General features: G+C 38.2%; 5 non-coding genes across 5 annotated transcripts; 4 read left to right on the forward strand and 1 right to left on the reverse strand.

Moving 5' to 3' along the window:
- The first annotated feature begins 652 nt into the window (after positions 1–652).
- On the forward strand, positions 653–725 carry TRNAF-GAA. Its single transcript has one exon. It is a non-coding gene; the product is annotated as a tRNA-Phe (tRNA).
- A 1,999-nt stretch (positions 726–2,724) lies between these two features.
- TRNAA-UGC lies at positions 2,725–2,796 on the forward strand. The gene has a single exon. It is a non-coding gene; the product is annotated as a tRNA-Ala (tRNA).
- A 13,749-nt stretch (positions 2,797–16,545) lies between these two features.
- Positions 16,546–16,617, forward strand: TRNAA-AGC. Its single transcript has one exon. It is a non-coding gene; the product is annotated as a tRNA-Ala (tRNA).
- Positions 16,618–19,569: 2,952 nt separating this feature from the next.
- Positions 19,570–19,641, reverse strand: TRNAA-UGC. Its single transcript has one exon. It is a non-coding gene; the product is annotated as a tRNA-Ala (tRNA).
- Positions 19,642–24,185: 4,544 nt separating this feature from the next.
- On the forward strand, positions 24,186–24,259 carry TRNAT-AGU. The gene has a single exon. It is a non-coding gene; the product is annotated as a tRNA-Thr (tRNA).
- Positions 24,260–27,496: the final 3,237 nt, after the last annotated feature.

Raw genomic sequence — 27,496 nt, forward strand, 5'->3', positions numbered from 1 at the left:
AGGCGAGAGGATCCCGTGAGTCCAAGAGTTTAAGTGCTATGTAGGGAACTCCCCACCCCGCCGTCTTAAAAAAAAAAAAAAAAGACGTTATAAATGATCACACTAAAATTGATACTTCCCATTTCCACTCTCTGAGTCACCGCATCACCCAATGTGAACGTATCAGGACAAAGACAAGTAAAAGAATGGGAATGGCGAACATAACTGGCTTGCTCAGGATTTCTTTATGCCGAAGACAGAAGCCCGCCGTCACTCGCAAGTGACCAATAATCCTCTAGTTCCTGTTTGCTCTGTTATTGACGAGAAAGTTAAAGCAGAACTGAAAGAAGAAACGGAATAGGAATAATTTCACTTGAATGTCCTTAGTTTTCTGAAGTATTTGGGTCGTAAAACAGCCGGAGATGACCAAACATGAAAACATATTCAAGAATATTTTGCTTTTACCCATTCTGCCCCCCCTTTTTTACCCGTTCTCAACCGGCTCATTCAGCCTTCAAAATTGGATCCTATTTTCGGATACACATAGTAGTTGAATTCATATTTTTTGGCAAGTGATACTGAAAAAAGTAAAAGACACTTGAAATATGGGCTGACCCTACAAATGAAAGTTTTAATATTTTGAAAGAATGCCTTAAAGAACCTCTTCATGTCAGCCGAAATAGCTCAGTTGGGAGAGCGTTAGACTGAAGATCTAAAGGTCCCTGGTTCGATCCCGGGTTTCGGCAGACTTATTTTAATGTCCTGTAATGACCAGTCACCAATGCAGTGCTTCGCAACCTTCCTAATGCAAAACTTGTACACGGATCTCATAAGTGTGTTTACACGGTGGCCATAAAGTTTGTGTGCTACTTTATATAATAACTACAACTTTTATTTTTGCAAATTTGATCAAAGTAATGCACATATGTATATTTTTATCACTCTCTTTTGTTTGTGTATTCCACGAGGGGCATCAATGAAGTTCTAACTGATAGTGCCTATTTTATTTAAAATTTTAAAACCTAGGAAATTATTAGTTTTAAAAACAAAGAAATTCCAATATTCTGTATGCTGTTGCACTTACAATTCATTTCCGATTTAATATTATGAATGTGTGTAGGGAGAGGGGATTGCTACAGATACTTGATTTTTTGTTGTTGTTTACAGATATTTCATTTTTTTAAAAATTCCCATTTTTATGAGGCAAAAAATAAAAAAACCTTGCCATGAATTCCCAAGTATCCAATAGATATCCAGGTTTCTCTGAGTGCAATACAACATAATGATGGTGTGTTTCTGCAAACTGTCCTAATACTGCTTTTACAGCATCAGATGGTCAAGATAATCCTCCCCAGCATTTACGTGTGCATGTGAGAGCACATGCACATGGATAGACAAGCAAACACACATACACACCCATCAGTTTTGTATGTGATGATTCTCTAAATCTTTTCTTCAGTGAAATCACTTTCTTTTTCCCATTTTTATTCTAAAAATCCCATGAGCTAACTAAAAGGATAAAAGTCTGTCACACAACTCATATTCTGCCAATTTCAAAAGGAATCAATGTTATTTTATGAATGGTGGTAAAAGTTCACGTATGAGCAAACCAGAATGAGAAAAAGTCAGTAGCCACCAGGAATCTGGTGCCAAGAAATGTATTTTCTTTTAATCTTCTTATGTAGTTCAAAGAACCCAGTCTTAATTATGATAATTGCCAGGGTTCAAATTTGCCTAGGAGCAAATTTATTTGTTCCCTACAAATAAAACAAATAGGTTTGTAATCCCCAAATCTCAAAGCATACTTTTTGGCCTTTGTCCACTTTCCACTTTCCACATGTATGCCTAATGATTACCCACAAATCCCTAGATCAATTAATTGCCTGAGTTGGCTGTGTAACATCTTCACAACTCTGTCCCACAGATACACTGAATTTAAGATGAGCTGAGCTAGCTCATTTGTTTTCTATTTTCCAATCTTCCTTCTATTCCTAAAAGAGCTGATCAAAAAACTTCCCCATTTTTACACCTCATTCTGTTTGGTAATGTTTGTTTGTATGTATGTTTGTTTGCTTTCCTAAATACATGCTTCACCCGCTTTTTTGTCTTTATCCCTTAAATCCTGTTTATCTTAAGTCTCACTCTCATAATTCAACTCTTCTCTCCTTCCCTGAAACTGTCCTTTACTCCCACACCTTATGAATCTCTCTTCAGGACAATAAGCAGAGCCTCCTAAATTAGATAACTCAATCTGCACACCTATATTAAAAAGAAAAGAGTCTTATAATGAAATATTGAATGCATATTTCTCAGGTTTTCTTTGATGATGGCTGTCTGGCATCAAATCTGTCCATTAATATTCTGATTGAGAAAACAAATATGTAAATTTTAATAGCCATCTGTCCTGGGAGAAATCAAAAGAATAGAAAACCAGAACCTGATTCCTTGCTAAGCAAACAGAAGTAGAATCTAACAACTTAACATTTCAAAGCCACAAAGGGAACTTCTTTTGGTTGTTATTTGACACGTTTTCAATCTTTTACCTTCCATTTCAAGTTTTATGTAGTATTCAAGTTTTACCTTCCATTTCAAGTTTTGTGTTTCCTACTGGTACGTGATCATCGTCTACCCATCGTGGCTGCCAATGCTCCTTGGTGCTGACCACTACCACCAAAAAGTTCACAGAACCAAAGTCTAAGAAGGTAAGTCTTCCAGACAAATGCTAACAAACAACCTCTGAAAGAAGGGGGTGTAGCTCAGTGGTAGAGCGCATGCTTTGCATGTATGAGGCCCCGGGTTCGATCCCCGGCACCTCCAAGGTTTTACTTTTGTGTTTGAGTCTATTTCTCAAGAAATCCATTTTTAGTTCCCTGAATTTTTTCTATTCAATTTCTACATACATAGAAAGAAAAAATACAAACCAAAGGATTGCCTTGAATTCTCTTTCATCTCTATGTTTTGACCCTTGACATCACCTAATGTGACCGAGAGATGTAAGGAAAAGCGGGGGAAGGAGAGGGGGAGGAGACCGGGTCTCCTGAGTGGGAACCAAAGCGTGCATGTTCACTTGGGCTCCCATTTATTAACGAGACTGAAAGACAAAGAAGAAGGGGTTAAAAGCGCTCCGCTAACACGTTCCTTTCGTTCTTTTTGTTTTCTGGGCCAAAGAACAAAGCGAAAGCATTTGTCCACTGATTTCTCCAGCAGTCTCTCCCTTGTCGACCTGAACAGAGAGCGCAGCCCAAAGTTTGATCCAATACTGAGAGGAGGACTGCTGTGGATCGCGAGTCGTTTTAGATGAGTGGCAGGAGGCCGGACAAGAACGAAATCTTTCGGGAAACTGGAGGACTTCCAATACGAAAGTATTAAAAGAGGAGATAAATACAGATCAGCACATTATCAATTGATATTCTATAGGATTTATTTCCTCAATCACTTCATTTTCATCATTAAAATAAAAATATTGGAAACCTCTTTTAATGCGAACCTAGGCCTCCCAAATGAAGAAGCAAGAAAAAGTTTTCTGTCACAGTAGAAAACGGCCGCAAAGTAAAAGGTGAGTAAATAGCAGGTGTTAGGGCACTTTCCTCCGTAAAACAAACAAACATACATTTCCTCTGTTCTTTCTCATTCAATCTGATTACATCTGCTTCGTATGACAGGAAAGTGCTAAGAATTTCTGATCCACTGAATAGCATTTCTAAGGATTTCCATTGCTTTATGGTTTCAAAACTGTTGTTATCTATGTACATACGTGCTTTTGCCATTAAACTGATGTCTTCCGGAGGTAACACAAAACAGTGGTTATTCGCAATCCTCCAGCCTAACACTCTTTATCAGGCTGGATTGTCCTTATTTCTTGATTCCCTTGTCTAGTGAAAATATCCACAAAAGGCATTCAGGAGAGATCATAACTGATGAAATCCAATTAGCTGAGGATTGGCTGTGTGCCTTGAGGGCAATTATAAATTTGTTTCAGGATGCATTTTTTTTGGAGGAAAGTAATGCAAGCATTCCATATATATATTTTTAAATTATCCACTTGTTCTCTTCAGGCACTTTAAACAAACAGTGGCATGTTAGCCAGAGTGGACACTGCACAGGAAAGTAAGGAATGGAGAGATTAGGGTACTGTGAGCAAAATGCCAAATTCCAGACCCAACTTTAATCTACTGAATCAGAACCTATGAGGGTAGAGCCCAGAGACCTGTATTTTAATACACCCTCAAGTGATGCTTATGCTAAGGTTTGAGAAGCACTGGTCTAAGTTTCAGGATATGCTCAGCTCCAGGTGTGTGTTGAGAAGGAAGAGTTGCTCCAGGGCTTCCTTGCCCATTCTTAGCCAAGGACTCAAAGTGCCAAAAGGAAGTGACCAGGGTCTGTATTTGCCTTACTATCAGGAATGGCAGTGGTTTTGATATCATCAATATTTTAGACAACTTTGGAGGTCACACAAAAGAGCCCTTGATTTGTCTGTGGACACCAGGAAATCACAATAGACACCAGGAAATGCTTTCCAACCAAAATACCTGGGATTATGTCAAGTTATTTGGCTCTCTCAACTTGAAATCCAGACTCAGAAGTTTTCAAGCTCTATTCCAGACGCTAGAATCATTCTTTTTTCATCTGACTACTGGAACTCTGATCTTAGCTCTGTCTCCAGTTTTCTGGTCTCACATTAAATTGTTAAAACGTACTCTATGTATGACGTGAAATTACAGTATCTTCCCAGCGTTGAGTCAGGCTCATGCTACTGAAAGAAACTTCTTTGTGGCTGACCATTGCTCTCCTTCCTTGGAAGAAAAATCCTGTCTAACTACCTTCTACCTTTTTCACATTTTTATCTTCCTTTCCACGTCTAAGCCATTAATATATTTACAGTCAAATCTTGTAAGGGTCTTCTTTGTATGGTAACTTCGGCGTTTCCCGGTTCTTCACTCTTCCAAGAGTTGGATGCGAGCAATATAGGAACCCACTGTAAAAGCTCGGGCGAGATTCTCTAGAAAGAAACCTAAAAAATTTCCAGGGGCTGACTTATGGAAGAAAGCCTAAGGTATTAGACTCACATAGAGTTTCGTGCTCCCAGCCCTCTAGGTTGAAATCTTGATACTTTACCAACTAAACTACTTAGAAACAACAGAGCAGCCTTTCTAAAAATCATTTCAAGTTTAAAATATTCCGTTACTACCTTACCTTACTTTCCACGTCTTATAATTCAAGCTTAACAAGCTAAAAACCACCCTCTCTCACTTACAGTTGAGGCGCTAAAGTCTCTGGGTTTAAGACTCGGGCAAATCCTGCTTCTGCGTTCCACACTTTCCGCCTCACAAACGCAAGGAAATTGGAAATCCGTGTCTCTCACGCGTGCTCTCGGGTGTCCTAGCCACCAAAAGAGACGCGAGGAGCTCTCACTGCCTGCCCAGTCTCAGTCACATGGAGGGTTACCTTCTGGGGAAAATCGCTTTCCGCCGGCTTCCTCTACGCGCGCGCCCCGTGTCCAGAAGCAGCGCGGCGCGCGGCCTTCCCGCCAGCCAAACCTCGCGCCCTCCGCCTGCCGCCTCCGCCGCCTCCGCCGCCTCCGCCGCGCGCCCCGGAGCGCCTCAGCTGCCCTCTCCCCACCACCGGCCTCCGCACCATCCTTGCCTTCACCTCACCTACTGACTCCTCCTCTGGTATCAAACGTCCCAAGTACCTCAGCTCAGTTACTCAGCTCAGTCATCCCTAAGACCCTGACAAATCTGGCTGATTTTCACCATCAAGGAGCCGGGGTGTGTGTGAGAGAGAGAGAGAGAGAGACAGAGACAGAGACAGAGACAGAGACAGAGACACAGACTGACTCGCCTCTTCGGACACGATTTGTTTTCCTCTGTACTAGAACCTGAGTCGGCTGTCGCACGAAATTTTGGCTGAAGTTGGGAAGCCCTCCACCCCCCCCCCCCAGACACAATGGGGACTGAAGAACTGACAAGGTAAACAGAGAGGTGGTTTCGCAGGTGGCCATTGTTCTTCTGGCCGATACTTTGTTTTCTGAATCTCAGACCTAAAGCCACAAGGTCACCGAGACAAAAACGAGGTTTTCAGGTTTCACGACTACAGCGCTGGCCCAGGCGTTGGCGACGGTAATGACTGGCGGCTACCCACACTCAAGGGTTTCCATTTCTGTCCCCGCACTGTGCAATTTCACCTCTTTCTCGTCTCACCTAGACCTACATCCTCCAACTGCACCCACTCTTCTGCTTCTGTATCCACCTGCATTACTTTCTGTGTGATGGCCTTTGAAAGCAGAGGAAAAAGACGTTGTAAGCAGGCAGAATTAAAAAGAAAAGAAAATCACAGAAGAGATGCAAAAATTGTACAAATAGTAAACATGTTATCCAGATTTCAAATATTTTGCTGCATTTATTCTTCCTTTTTCTCTGTAAATATACACACACACAAATTATTTTTCCAAATCCGTTTCTGTATAACTTGCACACACTGTGCCTTTTTATCTCCAGTGAGTGTGTACTTCTAAGGGAATGAGTATTTTCTTATAAACTACAGCAAACATTACGAATTTAGAAAATTTAATATGAATACAATGCTACACTTAATACGCAGTCTGTACTCAAATTTCTCTGGTAGTCCCCAAAATGTCTTTTGAGCACATTTTTCCCAATCCAGGAAAAATATATAGGATCCAATATAGGATCACAAATTTCGTTTGATTTTGTTTCTTTATTGTCTTTAATCTGGGATGGCTTCCATATGTTTCTTTTGTCTTTTATGACACTGACAGGTTTTGAAGAACTCAAGGTAGGAGATGGGTAGAGTGCCCTGCAGTTTGGATTTATCTGTTTTCTCAGATTAGGTTCTGGTTATGTACTTTTGGCAAGGATATGTGTATAATATACGATGTTCTATTTTAGTATATCCAATAGGGATTTTTTCCCTTTCCTGGTGATATTAACTAAATGTAAAGTTTTGTTTTCCTCCATTTACCTAGTATGTAACCTATGGGTAAATATTTGAGGCCATGCAAGTGTCTCATTTCTCCTAAAACTTTTACCCATAGTTTTAGAATTGGTTGATGAATTTTGCCTCAATCAATTATTTCTGTTTTGGCATCACAATGATGATATTTTAAATCTATCATTTCTTTCACATTTATTAGTTGGTATACTATAGTTAAGTAACAAGTTCCCTACTCTTCTATTTACTTATTTATTTATTATTACTGTGGTCTCAAAGAATCTTATTTTATTTAAATGATTGAAATCCTTTTTTTCATTATTAATCTCAATGCTCAATATATAGCCTAGACTTTACCAGAGAAAGACACTTTAGGCTGGCTCATGTATCCTTTTAGAATATGCCCACATATCTCTATTTCTCTCTCTCTCTCTGATTTACTTACTTTCTGGCCCAGAAAGATATTTCAGACTTAGTTTGTACTTGTTCTAGCTCACCTCTGAATTACCAACAAACAAATAATCCAGAGAGTTCTTTTAGTATGTTATTAAGAAATCAAGATATAGGGCTAACCTTGTTCATTGCAATAGTCATACTATTGCTTCTAAGAAAAAATAGTAAAAATGACAATTCCATATCTTTTAACCATGAATTTCTACTGGCACTTGTAAGTGATATATTTTAGAGTAGATGGGATCAATTCTCTGCTGCTCTGCAGTTGTAGGTTCAATCATCCATATGATGGACACAAATTTTGAAAGAAAGAAAGGAAGGAAGGGAGGGAGGGAAGGAAGGAAAACTATCCTAATGAAATTTGTGTGTGTGTGTGTGTGTGTGTGTGTGTGGCAGAGTCTTACTATGTCGCCCTCGGTAGAATGTTGTGGCATCACAGCTCACAGCAACCTCCAACTCCTAGGCTTGAGCAATTCTCCTGCCTCAGCCTCCCAAATAGCTGGGCCCACAGGTGCAGGCCACAATGCCCAGCTATTTTTGTTGTTGTTTGGCAGGCCTGGCCAGTTGGAATCCACCAGCGCTGGTGTGTGTGGCTGGCGCCCCAACAACTGAACCACAGGCACTGAGCCAAATCAAATGTTTAAATTATAATTTTGGGGTTGAAGAGATAAGATGCTGATGAGTGAACCATCCCAATCACCTACAATCAATCAAAAATTTTTTTTTTTTTGAGACGGAGCCTCAAGCTATCCCCCTGGGTAGAGTGCCATGGCATCACACTCACAGCAACCTCCAACTCCTGGGCTAAAGCGAGTCTCCTGCCTCAGCCTCCCAAGTAGCTGGGACTACAGGCGCCCGTCACAACACCTGGCCATTTTTTGGTTGCAGCCATCATTGTTGTTTGGCGGGCCGGGCTGGGGATTCGAACCCACCACCTTAGGTGTATGTGGCTGGCGCCTTAGCTGCTTGAGCCACAGGCACCGAGCCAATCAAATTTAAAATCTAGTAGCTAGTTACCTAACTCAGTTTTGCCTAAAACTGAGTTTTAGAGGACAATCAAATAGAAAGGCTCGGAGATTGGTGATTAGGCCCATTGGAATGAGTTCTTAAAGCAATAGTACTAGTCCCAAATAATGACCACATTTCTGCCTTGCTCTGACTGTCATACTTCTTATTTTTTTCTATTAGCTGACTGCTATTATTTGTTGGGTAATTTCTGTTTTGTTTTTTTTTTTAAAGAGATTATCTGTATCAAAGAAATGAGCCACTGCCTTGTTTTCTTGTCTGTTCCTCTTCTAGTCTTTTCCTCTTTCCTGATGTGCAACCCACTGCATGTGAAAATAAACATATAGCCCTCTCAGGCTGTGCTATAGGAACTGGGTCATGAAGAACCAATGTAAGGCATTTTTAAAAGATTAAGCAGTGGTCAAACTTGAGCAGAGAAGGCAAAAGAATTCTCAGGTCTCATGCACATTTATCTCAAAGATGATGCTCTGTTCTGTCTTTTTCTAAGTCACCAGACATGGATTCTGAACCAATATCTGTACCAATAGAAGCAATTGGAGCACTGAGCAGGTTCTTTGTTTTATTTGTCTTAAACGTAGTCTTTGTTGGTTCCTATATGTCCTCCTATAATATTTCTCTGAGAAAGGTTACTAACAGCCATGAAAGAAAATCAGTCTCTTAATTTCAAGATTCCTCTCCTGATGTGCAACCTACTGCATGTGGAAATAAACATATAGCCCTCTCATGTTGTGTTTTAGGAGGAACTAGGTCATGAGGAAGTAATGTAAGACATTGCTCTGGCTTCAGATATTTTGTTTTTGTTTTGTTGCATGAGTAATAATACTATGTGCTATCTCTGTCTCTGACTTAGGAATCTTATGTTCTTTTGTTATACAAAACTATGGTAGGCAAACTTATTAGCTATTCAGTAGGCATAGAGTGCAGATTGTGAGATGGCAAGAACCCCACAGGTGGGGGTGGGTGGGTGGAGAATGGCCCCAATCTGCTTCTCCTCCCTTCCTAAAACAGCAATAATCCTTTCTCCTTGCTCCCTCTGCTAGAAGTCACATAGCTTCTGTATACTTTTCTATCTTTTGCCTAAAACCACATAACCTTCTCTCTCTATAGTTAATCTTTACCTCATGTACTATTACTTCCCCTCAACCTTGTAAAATGAAAATATTTCCACTTGCTTTCTTTACTGATTTGCAACATTGTTCGTATAAGCAAACTTGTTTAGGTACTACATAAATAAAGCTGTTCACACAGGGTTGGGTGGTGGCTCCAGCCGTCAGCTGCATGAGACCTCCTGATCCCATCCTTATCTCTTGTGTGATCTTTGTCTTTTATGTGTATTATCTTCTTCATTCCCCACCATTCCCACTTTGGTATGTTTATTCTTTGTGCTGGTTGGTGAAAAGTAGGGTAAAATCTCAGACCATTCTCATCTTCTAATTTAAGGGGGAAATAGAGAAATTCTTAAAACATAAATGAATCATCTTTTCCAAGTACTGAAATGAGGCCAACGATGATTATGTAAAATAGAAACTTGCAAAAATTAAATAAGATATACATGTAAATACATCTAGAAAACTCCAGAGCATGACATAAAAGCTACTTACTGGCAAAGTATAACTTTAACATTCTGGCTCTGAGAATTCTTCCATAACAATGCCTAATCAGATACCATCTCTTCAGATTATAGGAGGGTTAAGCATATGATTGATAAAACTTCAGATTTTCTGAATTGAGTATAATAGGGCATGATGTGTTTTATATCCTTAGCACAATGCTTAAATCTTTAGAAGAGTCTGTATTAAATAAGCTACCCTATACATTCAGCACAAATGGATGATCTAATAGTGGGAAGTTTTGCTATAGATGTTTAATAAACAAGTCATGTGGTGTTCATGAGGCAAAAAACTCCCACAAAACTTTAATATAAACATCCATGAATCCAACAGATATCTACATTCTCCCAAATGCAATACAAAGAAATATCATCTAGTAATTCTGAATACTTCCCTAATAGTGCTTTTATATGATCAGAAATCTAAGTATACTTTTCCCCCTCACCCAGTATTTTTATGTACATGTACCCACATACTAACACATCAGACTTAAAGATCTTTGTTTATGATATCTCTTTTGTCTCCCTTTCGGTGAGGCCTCTTTCTTCTCTTTTTTTCTATTATCCTATTCTGCAGTCAACCAAGAGAAATTCAGACAACTTCCATAATTTTAGAATAAACTCAATAGTATTTTCACAAATGTAGGTAAGAGTTAAGCAAAGTAGGAGAGGGTAAATAGCCTCTAGAAATGTCGGACCATAAAATAGAACTTCTTTTGCTGTTCTTCAGTAATTCAAAGAAGAATAAGCTTAACTAATATAAACACTAGAGCTGAAGAATAGTCTAGCATGAGCTAATTTTATTAATGAGCTCCTAATACCCAAGGCTGAGAAGACGCTTCAGTTCCTCACTATCTCCACTCCCTACAAAGTGCCCGGTGATCTTTCACTAAACCAAGTCACCAGGCCAGCAAACTCTGAGACAATTGTGTCAATGTTTGTCAGGTGTTCCATAAATCTCTTGAATTCAACAAAACCAAACTCATCTTTTTCACCTTTTAATCTCCTTCTCTGTCACCTTTTAGCTTCTTCTCCTGATTGCTAAATATCCTCATTATACTTATGTTTCTCAAAATTTCATTCTTCCAGACCATGTATTTGTTTACTTTCTGATTCATTCTCACAATTCTTTTATCCTCTCAATCTTTCACACTACTGTATATTTTATGCCTTAAGCATTCATCCTTTGCACTACCAACAGAATTTCCTAAACTGCCTCTATTAGATTAGGACAAAAAAAGATTTTTTTAGAATGCTAAATGAATTGCTTTGTGTCTATTCTGACACCAGCTTTTGCCAACAAATCTTAGCCTAATCTTGCTGACCAAACAAGACCACAAAGTGTTTTAGCCAGAGAAAAACTTCATTTCAAGATAAGATATTTCTGGAAGAAATCAGAAAAACCCCAAATGGAGATCTGAGACCAAAGCTTTAACATTTCAGCTTCAGTGTAAACTGTATGCAGCTATTATTTGATGCTTATTTCCAATGCTTTCCTTTCATCATTAGCTATACACAATTTAAATAAAAAAGATAGATTCACCTTTTATAGTTAACACTACTAATGAAACATTCAGAAAACAGAGCATCAGAGAATCAGAGATAGGGAAGAGTGAGGGGGTATAGTTTAATGATTACAATTGCCCGCTTCTTATCCTCTGCTTTGTCTTAACTGAACTTTAGCAGGCCACCAAGCTTCTTCTCTTCTCCTTCAGGCTCCTGAGCTCTGCTTGCCTAAGCCTGAGCAAGCACTAAAAAGCAGACCATGTCCTTTATTAGCTTATCCTGAGAATTTGGCTGACTACCCCAAGAGGCATTTTTTTGCTGTCAGATCCTGCTGGTCATTTCCCCTTGTTTGTTGAACATTCTGTTAAAATTTTTGCTGAAGTTTTGCTTACCCTTCCCTACCTGTATAAGAAAAGTCTTTTCTGTTTGATTTTGAGATGTTTACAGATTTCTGAGAATGGAATGTTCTTCCTATTGAAATAGACTGTCTTTTAAATACTATCTTTCCTGTTTAAGTGTGGATTTGTTCTTACGATAGTGGTCGAGCTTGTGTTTGTCATGTTTGAGGCCCTGGGTTCAACTATCTGTATTTTAAGTTTTTACTTTTCTCTGACTCACAGGTCAAACCTACTTCTCAAGGTACTTTGACTCAGTTCTTTGAATTTCTCCTTCCTTCCTTCCTTCCCTGATTCTTTCCCTCCCTCCCTCCCTCCCTTTTCACCTTCCCTCCCTCTCTATCAATACTACACAGTCTTAATTACTATATTTATTCAATAGTATTAGAATCAGGTAGACCGATTCTTCCCCTTATGTTCTTATTCTTAATTTAATGATTGTTTCGACTATTCTAATTCCTTTTACTTTCTGTATAAATTTTAGAATAATCTTGTCTATATTTATAAAATGTTGGTGGGATTTTAAAAAATTTTCATTAAACCTGCATATCAATTTGAAGAGAATTGATAACTTTAGTGTGTTGAGTCTTGCAAACCATGAACAACATATGTCTCATTTATTAAGGTTTTGTTTGACTTTTTTCATCAGCATTGTGTACATTGTTTGGTTTTCAATATACAAAGCTTTTTTTGAGACAGAGCCTCAAGCTGTTGCTCTGGGTAGAGTGCCATAACATCACAGCTCACAGCACCCTCCAACTACTGGGCTTCAGTGATTCTATTGCCTCAGCCTCCCATGTAGCTGGGACTATAGGCGACTGCCACAATGCCCAGCTACTTTTTGGTTGTAGTTGTCATTGTTGTTTGGCGGACCTGGGCTGGATTCAAACCCTCTAGGTCTGGTGTATATGGCTGGCGCCTTAGCCCCTTGAGCTACAGGCACTGAGCCAAGGCTTATTTATTTATTTATTTTGAGACAGAGTTTCACTCTGCTTGGGGAGGGGAGCAGTGGTAGAGTGCTGTGGTGTCATTATAGCTCACAGGAACTTCACACTTTTGGGCTCAAGAGTCCTCTTGGCTCGGCCTCCTGAGTAGCTGGGACTGTAAGTACCTGCCACAATGCTGCACTAGTTTTTCTATTTTTAGAAACCCTTTGCTAAGGTTACCACAGTCTGAAGGTTTTTAGAATGAGTGTTGTTAAACACAGCAAGTCCTGTTCTACCAGATATTGGATCTCTGAACACCCACAGACAAAGTAATAATTAATCATGGACCTTTTCTAAATGTCCAAAGGGATACACTGAGTGGAAGAGGTAGTACTTAGCAAGCAAAGGGGCCTGCATTTAATTTTCATCTCCATGTTTGCTCTGAAGATGGGAACTCCACAATAAAGTCTGACCCATTCCTTCCTTTTGTTTTCCTCTCTTCCTCTCCTCCTTTTCTTCCTCCTCATTCTCTTTATTGTCTTTCTCCTTCATGTCTTTACTCATTGTTTGCTGCTCACATCCAAAGGAAAAGTGTTGTTTTTAGTATTCAATATTCAAATTCCCTGGGCCAGCATGGAGAATATTACATTGAGTGAGACAACAAAGTGTATTTTCCAGAATATCTCTCCAACTAGAAACAACAAATATAACAACTCCATATTACCAGCACATGCTTTTTGGATTGCAATTAAAATATTATTAAGGAGCAAATAAGGAAAAAGGAAAAAAGAAAGAGGACCACAGATCTATCCCAGGTATAATTTTCTATCCCTGATAATTTTCTAGCCTTCCCTAACAGATGCATCTGTGTGCCAATAACTAGACTATGAGGACTACAGATCTCAAGTTCTTTCTGTATGAATGAGTAAATATTTGCAGTCACACCTCATGGGAAATGTTGTGCTTTCCAAATTCTAAAGGTTAGAAGATTATTAGGATCATGTACTATGGGTTTTTGTAAAGTGTCTGAAACAGGTAAATTGGAAGATTCTTTGTCTGAAGGTCTAAAACATCTCCCAGTTTGACCCAAGGCTTGGCAAGTTATCTGGTTGAGTCAGAATGAATGAATGAATACTATTCCTTCAAAATTTAATTACATTCTCAAGCTTAGGAATTTGAGGTTGCAGCGAACTATGATGACACCAACCGCACTTGAGCCTGAGAGATAGACTGACACCTGGTCTCAAAAACAAAAATATATGTTTGGGGGGTACAGGGGGGAGTAAACTTTGAAATCCCTCCTTTTTCTCGAGGGTCTTGAGAAAGCATGATAGAGATGAGGGACTTGGTCACACTCTTCCTCTGCCCCTGTGGTTCTCCGCCGCACACCCTATGGTCTTTGGAGACCAAACCCAGTTTCTTTTTCCTCTTCCTTCTCCGCCTCCGTGGCTGCTTCTCCCCACTCATCTTCAACCTTCTTCCCACCAAGAGCCGGGACACTATCTGTTTTCCAAGTTCCCAGCCACTTGCCTTCCTAGTACAGAGATAACAGTTCATCAGTCTTCTCCGCACTGTTCCGCCCGCCTCCGTACGGATGTTTAGAATGTTTAACAAAATTCGTATCTAAACAACAGTCGCACCACATTTTGGCTAATGGTGGGAAGTGTCTGCTTTAAGCTCCCCCATGGACTGATGAAATTTTCGCACTGGTTCAGGTGTAAGGAGTGTTTACAAAGACGGAATCTGTTTCCCAGTTTGCTCAGTTTCCTTTGTGCTTTTCTCGTTGCACAAAAAGACTTGCTCAGAAAAAGACGCTGCAGCAATGTGAACGTCCGCCTTTTCCCGCTCTCTCTGTCTTCCTCCCCATTTATATTGGCTTCAAAGCCAGAGGAATGGGGAAAGATAAAGCCGCTGCAGCGTCTCCTAATCTAGATTTTACACACAAGGGCTCATAAGAGTGTGTAAAATTGTCCAGAGAGCTCTTTTAATTTGGTTATAGACTGTGAATTAACTTTTTCTCTTTGTTTGATTTTCTTTGACAATTTTAACAAATTTATTGAGATATAATGATACATACAAAAAGAAAACGAACCCTACACATGTTGAATGCATACAATTTGATGAATTTGGACATATATACATAGACAATAAAGTTAATAAACACACTCATCAACTTTACATGTTCCTATATATTGGCGTGCACGTGGGGGTTGGGGGTAAGAACACTTTAACATTAGATTTGCCCTTTTGACAAATTTATGCATGTACATATAGTGTTGTTAATTATAGGCACTATGTTGCACATCAGAACTCTAGAACTTATTCATTTTGTGTAACTGAAACTTTACACCTATTGAGCAGCAACTTCTCCCACCCCTTCCTACAGCTCCTGACAACCATTCATTCTCTGCTTCTATGAGTGACTATTTTAGATATTACACATAAATGGAATTGTGCAGTATTTATCCTTCTGTGACTGGCTTATTTCACTTAGCATACTATCTTTCCGGTTCCGTGTTGTTGCAAATGGCAGACTTTTTTTTTTTTTTTTTAAAGACTGAATAGTATTACACTATATGTATATACTGCATTTTCTTTGTTCACTCATCTGACAATGGGTATTTGGGTTGCTTCCACATCTTGGTTGTTGTAAATAATGCTGTAATGAACATGGAAGTGCATATATTTCTCTGAGATCCTAATTTTAATTCTTTTGAATATATACCCAGAAGTGAGATTACTGGATCAAATGGTAGTGTTGTTTTCATCTTTTGAGGAACCTCCATACTGTTTCCTCTAGCCAGCTTAAATTCTCACCAACAGTGTACAAGGGTTCCAATTTCTGCACATCTTCACTAACACTTTTTTTTTTTAATAATAATTATCCTAACGGATGTGAGGTGATGATAACTCCTTGTGGCTTTGATTTGCATTTCCCTTGTGGCTAGGGCATGACTTTGGAGAAATGTCTATTCAAGTCCTTTGCTTATTTTTAAATCTGGTTACTTGGGTTTTTGTTTTGCTATTGAGTTGTAGTAGTTTCTTACATTTTTTGTATATTAAGGCAAATATATTTGCAAATATTTTCTCCCATTCCATGGGTTGGGTTGCCTTTTCACTCTTTAGACTTTTTTCTTTGTTGTGAATTTTTTAGTTTGTTATAGTTCTGCTTGTCTACTTTTGCTTTTGTTGTCTGTGTGCTTTTGATATAATACTCAATAAATCACAGCCTAAACCAATGTTTAAGATGCTTTTCTCATATGTTTTCTTCAAGAAGTTTTGGGTCTTAAGTTTTTAATCTATTTTTTACTTGATTTTTGTGTATTAACTTCTTATCTTATGTCCCCACCTGCATCTACATTCACAGAACTCATCTTTGTATTCCCTGGCACTATCTTTGGGTATCTTTTAGGAAGCTTCCTAGGTAGAGAAGTACTTTCTACAGAGGGAGAATCTGAGATATATAAGAAGATTCAATCCTGGGACCTTCTCACCAGCAGAGGTGAAATTGACCCAAAGATAGCTGGCTAAAAGGAGTCCTTGAGAAGATGAAGACTGTGGGAAAATCAAAGGGCCTTTTGGTTCAAAGTGCTTTCTCTTCCTGGCACAGAGTAGAAGCAAGATCCAGTTCATTCAGAACAGGAATCAAAAATTAAATATAATGGTCAGTAGTTTTTCATGATGTCAAAGTTTACATGTAGGGGGTGTAGCTCAGTGGTAGAGCGCATGCTTAGCATGCATGAGGTCCTGGGTTCAATCCCCAGCACCTCCAGTTTTCTCACGAATCCTCCTTGTCCCTACAGTTAAATATTGGTAACTATCTCACTTTTCTTTTTGTGTTGTGTACACCCTCTATCTTATGTTTTTCCCCACTAACAGTGAAGGCAAATCATTTGGTGCTTATTCATTTGCATCATTATGGGCCCTGACTCCCCTTGAGCCTTTGAACCTGAATATTTCAGTCTGATGAACTCCTTTACAGAAATAAAAACAGCTTACTCAGGATCACCTGGACATGAAGTAACAAGCATGCCAGCCATAAAGACCTCTCTATGGGTAGAAGAAAAAAAGTGGAAAGAGAAGGCGGTAAAAGACTCTTGGAAAATTTTCTTTAGATTTCTCCTTCCACCCCTTATCTGTGTCAATGGACAGATTGTAGACTTAGGAGAAATTTTCCTTTCTTGTTTTCCGTTCCTTTCCTTTCCTATTCACCTCTGCATTTCCACCACACACAGAATTTTGGTTAGCTGGCAATCCGTAGTCTTATCACCAGTCATTGGTGCTTCTTATCCCAGCTTTTGCTAGGTGAAGGAATGTTTAGTATGCTGTTCAAGGGAAAGATGGTTCTTGAGAAACTCAGAGGCTTCTAAAACCCAAATTTGAGACAATTATTTCAGAGATGAAAAGAGCAGCTCGCTAGTTGCACTCAAAGCCATGTTACTCTCAGGCAAGAAGGGTTGTAACATTCATGTTGCAAGGACTCTGCCAAATGACACCTTACATTTAGCCAAGGATGAGCCAATGAAACTCACTCATTCACCTGAAAAAACTTTGAATTTAATGCCCAGCACCACTGTTGCTTACATCCAGTAGGCTGTATGGTGAGCAGGGAGAAGAGAGACATAAGGAAACCAGTTGGGAAAATTTTCTGCTCCTCTGCCTGGGACTATCTGTCCAGTGTTCATGAAACTAAGGAGATGCAAGGAAAATTTTTGCAGAATTTCTTATTTTTCTTTTTCCATCTCAATTTGTAGTGACACTGCCAAGTGAAATCCCAAGTGAATGGGTCTCTTGTTGTGGCTGCAGAACTTGTGGCTGCAGAACTACCCAGAGATCCTCATGGGTAGTTCACTTTATTTTCTTCTATTTCCTCTTTCTTCCTTCTGTGGAGTAGAAATGGCATATTAAAGCAATTCATGAGACTCTTTTCTCTTTAGCTATGAGTAGATGGGGGAAGTGACAAAATATATGAGGAAAAAAATGAGGTGGGAAATAAAGAACAGGTTGAGTGGGAGAGCTGGAGTTTGAACACAGGACCTTATACTTGCAAAGCATGTACTCTACTAAGAGCTCTTGGGGATCATTTATAAAATATCACTTTTTTTTCCAGGTCATTGGTTTTATTTTAAGTTGGTTGGAAAAATTTCTCTGGATTAAATTCCACCCTGTAAGAAATTATTAAACTGGATACTGTTGGTTTCACTAAAACGTAAAATTACGGCTGGAATGACACAGTTTGTGATCCTTAAACTTTCCCATTCCCTTTGCCCTGCTCCAAGGTCCATTCAGAAACTGCGTTACTTTTCCTGAAAGTTACTTTTATTCACCAGTAAAAATCACAAATTTCCAACACAAATCTCAAGCGATACTGACTCAGATGAAGTGCTCCTCATTTAAGAGGCAGCCACCAACTTGAACTTCATACCTTATTGGGTCAGATATTCTACCTACACCATTTTTCCAGCTGACTCTTCATTCATGCATCACAAATTCTGAGATTGTTTTCAGTTCTGGTTCCACAGTAGCATTTCTAACTGTCCCTTGAGGATTATGTTCACAAAGAATTTCAGAGAAATAAAAAACAGCAGCAGCCGCAACAACAACAATAACAACAAAACTTTCCAAAGTTTATCTTTAATCAACCAATATTTTTCTGGACCAGGGGAATAAACAGCCAATACAGGGTGGAGAAACAAAGATGTGGGATAGAGTAGAGCTTTGGGATGGAGTAAAGCTGTCACTATGAGGAAGCCTGCTGTAGATAGATACTAATACTTGAAAAAAATAAAGCCAAAGAGCTCTGGAAATGTTCAGAGTGCTATCAATGAATTTAAAAATGGGAGGAAGATTTGGATAACACAAAGCAGGTGGGGTCAGATTGGCCACCTGGGAAAGAGCAGAAGTAATGGTTGTTTTCTGACCCACTGCTTTCAGCTTTGTGTGAATGGCAGATGACATCAGTAATTAGTCTGAAGTCTTATGGTGCTTCTTTATTGGGGTCTTTCGTATGCTACTAACGAAAATATTTCAGGAAGCTTTTCACCTCCTGTCTCCTGAAGCTTTGGATCAGGAGGCCACAAAAAAGGAAGATGGGGGGGAGAAAAAGGATCTCCTTATCATTTGAATTTATCTGAAAATCTAATGTTCTCCACCACAGTGAATGAACATCACTTTATCTCCAAAATTAAAGCAGGTTGGTAGTGGGGCTTTCCGTACTTTTTCTTTTTTCAGGCTCTCATGAAAGAGACAAGAGCCCTTATTTAATTCACGTGTTCTACTCCAGGCATGTGATAAAGGTTTATGAACTGTCTTGTGTCCAAGGCATTCTATTTTGCAGTCTAAAGTATCTTTTCAGGGATGTTTGGAAAACCATACTAATTTTTCCCACTGATAGAGTCTTTTGGATTAGTTATTATGGGTAAAGAAATTGTATATATGTTTCTTATTTTATTTCACTTTCCTTTTGGTTTTTTAGAAAGTATTATAGACAGGTATTCCAGGTGAAAACTGATTAATTTTATGGTATTAGTCATATTGAATAAGCATTTTCCCCCTTTTCTTCTTGTTTTTTTTCATCTGCTACTGCAGCAATCATGTTTACTTTCCATGTTTACAGAAAACAATAACTAAAAGCAGAATACCAGGAGTGTGGATTCTGCCATTACTGAAGATGAATGACATAAAACATACCTGGAGAAATTAAAAAAAAAAAAAAAGGCAACCATGGAGGTGCTGGGTATTGAACCCAGGACCTCATACATGCAAAGCATGTGCTCTACCACTGAGCTACACCCCCAAGTTACTTCCTTTTTTATTTTTGCAATATATTAGAAAATATGATGTCTATTTTCCAGAGTCTTTGTAAAGTATTCATTGGCAGAAAGTTCATTCAGTTAACTCTTTATTTCAACTATTTCTAAAGCATATCCTCCCCCCACCCCCCGCCCCGCCCCAGTTACACTCTGAGGGTAATTGAATTCTGGACCAAATTGCCTTTTTCATCAGTAATCTACAAGACCAGGCTGTCTTCTCTGAAAACCTAGGAAGCACCTTGACATCCCTTGTACAAAATGCAAAATCAATCTTTCTTATTTCCAATTGAGTTGTTTCCCTCAATTCTGTGTCTTGAGAAATGTCTTCACCCTATAGCTTATAGCTGGCAACAAGAGAGAGAGACAGAGAGAGAGAGAGATGGGATTCAACTTCTTTCCCATTCTTCTTTACCTCTTTATACAGCAATCATCGATTGCTTCCTGCCACCTGAGACAAGTTTTCATATTCTGGAGTTTTAGGTAAATGGAATTAAATAGTATTTATTTTTCTTTCTCTTGTTTCTTTCATCCATTATGATTTTTTTCACGTTGCATGTATCTATAGTTCATTTCATTTTATGCTACCCTAATTCCATGTGGGTATACCACTTATTTATACATTCACCTATTGATAAACATGTAGGTTATTTCCAGTTATACATATATAGGTGATAACATTCATGTGCAAGTCTTTTTATGGGCAGACCGTTCTTATTCTCCTGGATAAACACTTAGGAGTTGAATGGTTGTATCCTGTATATATTTAACTGCATATATTTATTATTCATATCTGGTATATAATATTATAATAAATATATAATATATTTAACTGTATATATTTATATCCAGTATATATTTAACTTCTCTTCTCACAGTTTTTCTGCTTGCATATATGACCCAATGGACTCCGTTTAGTGTTGTTCCATTCATACTTCATAAATTTCTTCACTGCCCACAGCAAAAAACTATGGCAAAGAGTAGGTGGAAGAGGATAAAAGAAGACTGATAGTTAATTCAAAATCATTACGAGGAGACAAAAACTTGACCTCACATTAACAGAAATTAACGTTGGACTGCATTTGCAGCGTCTTTGAAGATGATGACAGACTAAAAGAAGAAAAAACAAGGGACCATACAAATTTTTTTCATTATTAATTCTCACATAAATTGGATTTGATTTTGACTAAAGTACATTACTTAAACATTAATTTTTACTTCAACTTGTTAATATGTTGTTTAGGATATAGGATCCTGCATCCCCATTTAAAAGTGAATTATGTTTGTAATTTCCCCTTTATAATAATATATTTTTTCCACTTTTAATATCAGGTGTATCTAGACTAAGCAGAATGATTTTGAAGTATTTCTTCTCTTTCTATTATCTATAAGATTTGGTATGATCTGTTTTTTGAAATTATCTTTTATTTTTATTTATAAATATTAGTTGTCTATTTTTTGAGACTTTGGGGAAAAAATAAGAAGAAGAAGTTAACTGATGACTCCATAGTGAACCTCAGAGTCAAAGCATTCTATAATAGACATACTCTTATTTGACAATGAAAATGTTACTTTCTTTGCATTACTATTATTATTATTATTGCTTAATACTTCGTTGCGGTAATCATCTGATTTCTTTTATGAATGTATTTATCTTTATTCATTCTTTATGAGGTTTTGTTTCTAGTCCTTAAACATTGTTATTGTTGTTAAATTTTAAGCCTTTTTAATTTTGTGAAGATAAAAAGTGGAAACCTAGTGAACATATTATATGTAAAAATAAAAAATAAAAAAAATTTTCATTAGTGTCTTAATTGTCTGAGCTGTGTCTGGCTCAACCAACAGGATGCAAAAGAACAGAGAGACCTTCCTTTGAATCCCTATCACCTTTCTTCTGTCTCACTTCTCCACCTATTTAACTCATACTGCCAGGAATTGGATTCAATCAGTGCGTTCAGGAGACAATAGATTCCAAGTCTTTCTGGGTGGGTAAATATTCATACAATGAACAATTAACAGCATGTAAGAAATCTGAAACTTTCTAAAAGCCAAAAGCTGAAAACAACCAAAGTATTGAAAAAGAAATGGAAGAAAAGGAAGGATTTGGGCAGCCAAAATAGTTCAGTTGGGAGAGCCTTAGACTGATGACCTAAAAGTCCCTGGTTCAATCATGGGTTTCCACCTGCTTTTGGGATACATACCCTGATAATCTTGAATAGTCTTGCCTTGATAGTCTTGCCTTTGCCATCTCGAAATTACAAAATGACTGTATTTTTGAATTTGTGTCTAGTCAATTGGTGTTCGATAGAACAAGGAGCATGGCACACATGAACACGAAATAAGAAAACAAAAAACTGTTGTGTGTCTGACTTTCCTTGTTTCTGCATATATAATATGAAGTGATTGTGATGCTCCATGAAATTTAATGTTGGCAAAGTATAGATGAATTACAAAATTCATGCTGATAACTTACAATTTTAATTTTTCTTAATTAGAATTGTATTAAATGGCATGTAAAGAATACCATAACAGGCTGACAAATAAGAAGGGGGGAAATCTTGTATTTTAGTACATTTAATGAAATTTTCCTCTATGTTTTGAATAAGGGACTCTGTATTTTTTTTTTTTTTTTTTTTTGAGACAGAGTTTCACTTATTAACCCTCGGTAGAGTGCCATGAAGTCACAGCTGACAGCAACCTCCAACTCCTTGGACTTAGGAGATTCTCTTGCCTCAACCTCCTGAGTAGGTGGGACTACAGGTGCCTGCCACAACGCCTGGCTATTTTTTTGTTGCAGTTTGGCCGGGGCTGGGTTTGTACCCACCACCCTTGGTATACGGGGCTGGCACCTTACCCACTGAGCCACAGGCGCTGCCTGAGACCCTGTATTTTTATTTTGTACTTGGCCTGTACATTGTGTAGCTGGGCCTCGTCAATATTAAATCGACATTTATCAAATGCTTTCATAAATTTCTGGTGTTGAAGACATCCATCTCCCACCCAATCTCCCTTCACATCCATAGTTGAATTATCTTAGGAGTAAAATCCATGCCCACAGTCTATAGTCCCTCTCCAAGCTTCACTTGGTTGTTCTTATCGCCATACAAAAACAGGATTGAAATAGCTGAGATAACATTGCACAGAAAATCCCTTAATTCTGAGTTTTAATTTGTCCTTTAAGGCAAAATGTGGTTTCTGCAGACAGTAAATGGATGGCTTGTGTGTGTGGTTTTTTTTAATCCAATCAGGCAGTCTATGCCTGTTCAGTGGGGAATTCAAGCCATTAACATTTATTGAGAGAATTGATAAATGTGGTGGTTTTCTAGTCATCTTATTTTGTGAAAGTCCATTGCTTAGTTATCTTTTGCATCATTGCAACTGTATCATTTGCAACCTTATCATTGCAATTGTATCATTTGCAGCTGCTATGTTGCTCAAGTCTTGTATTACACAAAAACTCAGTAGGAAAAAAATGAGAGTTCTGAGGGCAGGAAAGTCACCTTGACTTGAGGAAAGCCTTACTTTCTCCCTCTCTTTCACACATCTCAAACTAGTATCAGGAATTGTGGAAACATTTAAAATTAGGAGACTGGAATATTTGAAAAAGCCAACTTGCTCCAGTACTTTGAAAAAATGAATGTTATTCCTTTGGGATAAAGAACTTGGAATTCTCCAGTGATGAAAGGCAGAATTGGCTACATGACTTGCCAGGCCCAAAGCCCTGTGAACTGCACTGGCCATAGACCAGGAAGCTGGTCCTGATGACAGGTATAGGAGAAATCATCTTCACCAAAAAGGCAAGCCACTTCTCCTAAAAGATAGAAGAATAGATGGTCAATGGTACAAATTGTGAGCTGAAGAAGCAAGAGGTGCTTATTTGCTGCCAAAAAGCTTTGCTGCCTTGTTCTGCCCTGTTTGGATTCTGAAATGAAAGAAGCAGTAAGAGTGCATAAAACCTTTTTCTTCCTTCTACCTGTCCTGAACTTACTCTGAGTAAGGTTGAGAGGGCATCTACTCTGTCCTTATAGCCCAGAAGCAGACATAGACAATATTTAAATGAACGAGGTGTCTGTGGTCCAATAAAACTTTGTATATGAATATTTAAATTTTCATTTCTTTAAATTTCACATGTCACAAAGTAGTATTCTTTGTTTTATTTTTTCATCTTTAAAATGTAAAAATTTGTGTTTGCTTCAGCAATGAACATATGAAAATTGGAACAATGGAGATATTTGCCTGGGCCTTGCACAAGGATGATTGTATTGGCTAGAACTTCCAGCACCACGTTAAATAGTAGTGGTGAAAGAGGAAAACCTTGTCTGGTTTCAGTTCTAAGTTCAATCAGTGCCTGGGGCAAAGCTGTGGTTATTTATTCACTGTCTGTGTGGCTTTGAGTTCTGCCAAAGACCAAGAAAATGGAAGTTGAAGAAAGGAATAAACTTTATTTTTTATAATTGATGGGAAAATTCTGAACTATATCACAAATATGAAAGTGTTGTCTGATAAAAGAAAAACGAATGTCATTTTTGTGGGCCCTGTGGCTTAGTTGGTTAAAGCGCCTGTCTAGTAAACAGGAGATCCTGGGTTCAAATCCCAGTGGGGCCTCGCTTGTGCAAGCCTTGAATTTGTAAGCAGGAATTTGTCTTTATATGCTTCCATTTCAGGTTTTTTTTTTTCTATCATTGGCCCTCTTCACTGCTGAGTTTGGAAGTAACAGGCAGCATTCAAAGGCTTTTGGAACAAAATAGAACTGATTTTGGTATATCCACCCAACTCAGGAGTATACAAAAAAAAAAAAAAAAAAAGAACAGGACTAGGATGGCAGTATAAGTGTACTACCCAATTTTGTTTTGTTTTTTAAACACAAACCGCATTTTCCTTTGGGATTTTCCATGCAATGTTATCTCAGCTATTTCAATCCTGTTTTTATATAGAGATAAGAACAACCAAGTGAAGTTTGGAGAGGGACTATAAACTGCAGGTGTGGATTTTATTCCTGAGATAATTCAACTATGAGCGTGAAGGGAGATTGGATGGGAGATGGATGTCTTCAACACTAGAAATTTGTGAAAGCATTTGATAAATGTCGATTTAATATTGACGAGGCCCAGCTACACAATGTACAGGCCAAGCACAAAGTAAAAATACAGAGTCCCTTATTCAAAACACAGAGGAAAGTTGTCATTAAATATACTAAAATACAAGATTCCCCTGTCTCTAAAAATAGCCGGATGTTGTGGTGGGAGCCTATAGTCCCAGCTCTTTGGGAGGCTGAAGAAAGAGAATCGCTTAAACCCTGGAGTCTGAGGTTGCTGTGAGCTATCATGCCATGGCAGTCTACCAAGGGTGACAAAGTGAGACTCCATCTCAAAAAAAAAGAAAGAAAGAAAAATGCTAAGAGATTTAAGTGCTGTCATCACAAAAATAACTATGAATTAATGCATATGTTAATTAGCTCGAATCAGGAATTCCACAATATATACATATTTCAAAACATCATGTTGTACATGATAAATACATAATACATACAATTTTGTTAACTGAAATACAATTTTTTTTTTTTATTGTTGGGGAATCACTGAGGGTACATGAACCAGGTTATACTGCTTGCGTTTGCTGGCTGAAGTTCCTCTATTAATAGTGTCCCACCTCCAAGAGGTATGTTACACACCATGGCCCCACATCCCCCTCCCTCCTTCCCTCTATCTCCCTCCTATTCCCCCTCCCCCACCATGTACTAGCATCAGTAGTCCTCATATCAGAATTAAGTACATTGGATTCTTGTTTCTCCATTCTTGTGATGCTTTACTAAGAAGAATGTATTTCAACTCCATTCAAATTAATACAAAAGATGTAAAGTCACCATCCTTTTTAGTGGCTGTATAGTATTCCACAGCTTGTTAATCCATTTCTGGATTGGTGGGCATTCGTTCCACAATTTGGCAATTGTAAATTGAGCTGCAATAAACAGTCTAGTGCAAATGTCCTTATGGTAAAATGATTTTTTTTCCTTCTGGGTAGATGCCCAGTAATGGAATTGCAGGATCAAATGGGAGGTCTACCTTGAGGTCTCCATACTTCCTTTCCAAAGGGTTGTATGAGTTTGCAGCCCCACCAGCAGTGTAAAGTGTTCCCTTCCCTCCACAACCATGCCAGCATCTGCAGCTTTGAGTCATTGCGATGTGGGCCATTCTCACTGGGGTTAGGTGATATTCCAGGGTGATTTTGATAGGCATTTCTCTAATAATTAGGGATTATGAGAATTTTTTCATATGCTTGTTAGCCATTCATCTGTCTTCTTTAGAGGATGTTCTATTTATCTCACTTGCCCATTGATAAAAGAGATTGTTGCCTTTTTGTTGTTGTTGCTTAATTTGAGTTCTTGGTAGATTTTACTTATCCAGCTTTTGTCTGATTCATGCAAACATCTTTTCCCATTCTGATGGTTGTCTGTTTGCTTTGGTTGTTGTCTCCTTAGCTATGCAGAAGCTTTTCAGTTTAATTAAGTCCCATTTGTTCATTTTTGTTGCAATTGCCAGGGAAGTTCTCATAAAATCTTTTCTCAGGCCAATATCAAGTGTCTTCTCCACACTTTCTTTGAGGATTTTTATTAATTCATGCCTTAGATTTAGATCTTTTATCCATCTGAAATCAATTTTAGTGAGTGAAGAAAGTGCGGGTCCCATTTCAGTTTTTTACACATGATTATCCAATTCTCCCAGCACCATTTATTGAATAGGGGTTCTTTCTCCCAGTGAATGTTCTTGTTTGGTTTATCAAATATCAAGTGACTGTAAGATTTTAGTTTCATCTCCTGTTTCTATTCCGTTTCAAATGTCTGTGTCTCTATTTTTGTGCCAATACCATGATGTTTGACCACTATGGCCTGTGCTCTTCAATTGAATCATAACGTCTTTTCCAGTTGAGTGATAGATTGGGCATATTTACTACCAAGGTATACAAAAATTTGGATTTTGAAGGCATTGACATTAAGTGGGTTTCCCAAAAGCAAGTTAGACTCCTGTTTAAAGAACCCAAAATTAGTTTTCGACTGTTGCTAATTCAACACTAAATGTTTAATGTAGCTGGAGACAAGTGGATAATAGTGATGGCAAGGAGTACATCACACCTGTAGTAAAGCGATCCCTCAAGGGGTACAATAATTGGTCACATAGCTTGCAGCCAACATGTAGCAGGGCAAGTTTCAAAGCCAGGCACACCTCCTCTAGAGCTCCAGATCTTTTCTTTAGAGCTAGGTATCCTGAGGTCAAAATGAAGCTTGAAAAAAAATGATTTTTGGATTCATTTTGTCTTTGAAAATGTCAATATTACTCATAGGGAGAGAGGTGGTCCTACGTGATTTTGCAATGTTGAGCTATTCTCAATTCTCAGGCAATCCTTCGTCTATAACTTTAGATGTCCATTTGGAGACTTGAAGTCTCATCATCTAATTCAGAGACAAATAATGTTTGCTGAATATTTGGCTGGAAGTTGGTAAGGAAAAGGTAGTACCTTGTCCTCAGTCATTCTCAGGACTTGTACTATGGATGTGTCTCTAGTTGGATTTATCTTATTAAAACTCTTGAAAAGCAGAAACAAAAATATAAATTTCCCAACTCATACCACAGTTAACAGAAGTTTTGCATCATTTTTCTTTTATACTCCTTGCTTGTGAGTTAATCAGCTAAAGACATCTGGAATAAGACTATAGCATGGCTCATGGCTGGGAAGAATCAACATTGTTAAAATGTCTATACTACCCAAAGCAATATATAATTTTAATGCAATCCCCATTAAAGCTCCACTGTCATATTTTAAAGAGCTTGAAAAAATAATGCTTCA

The sequence above is a fragment of the Otolemur garnettii genome, unplaced genomic scaffold (genome assembly GCF_000181295.1).
Source record: "Otolemur garnettii isolate 467f Iridium unplaced genomic scaffold, OtoGar3 scaffold00223, whole genome shotgun sequence".
NCBI classification, from domain to species: Eukaryota; Metazoa; Chordata; class Mammalia; order Primates; family Galagidae; genus Otolemur; species Otolemur garnettii.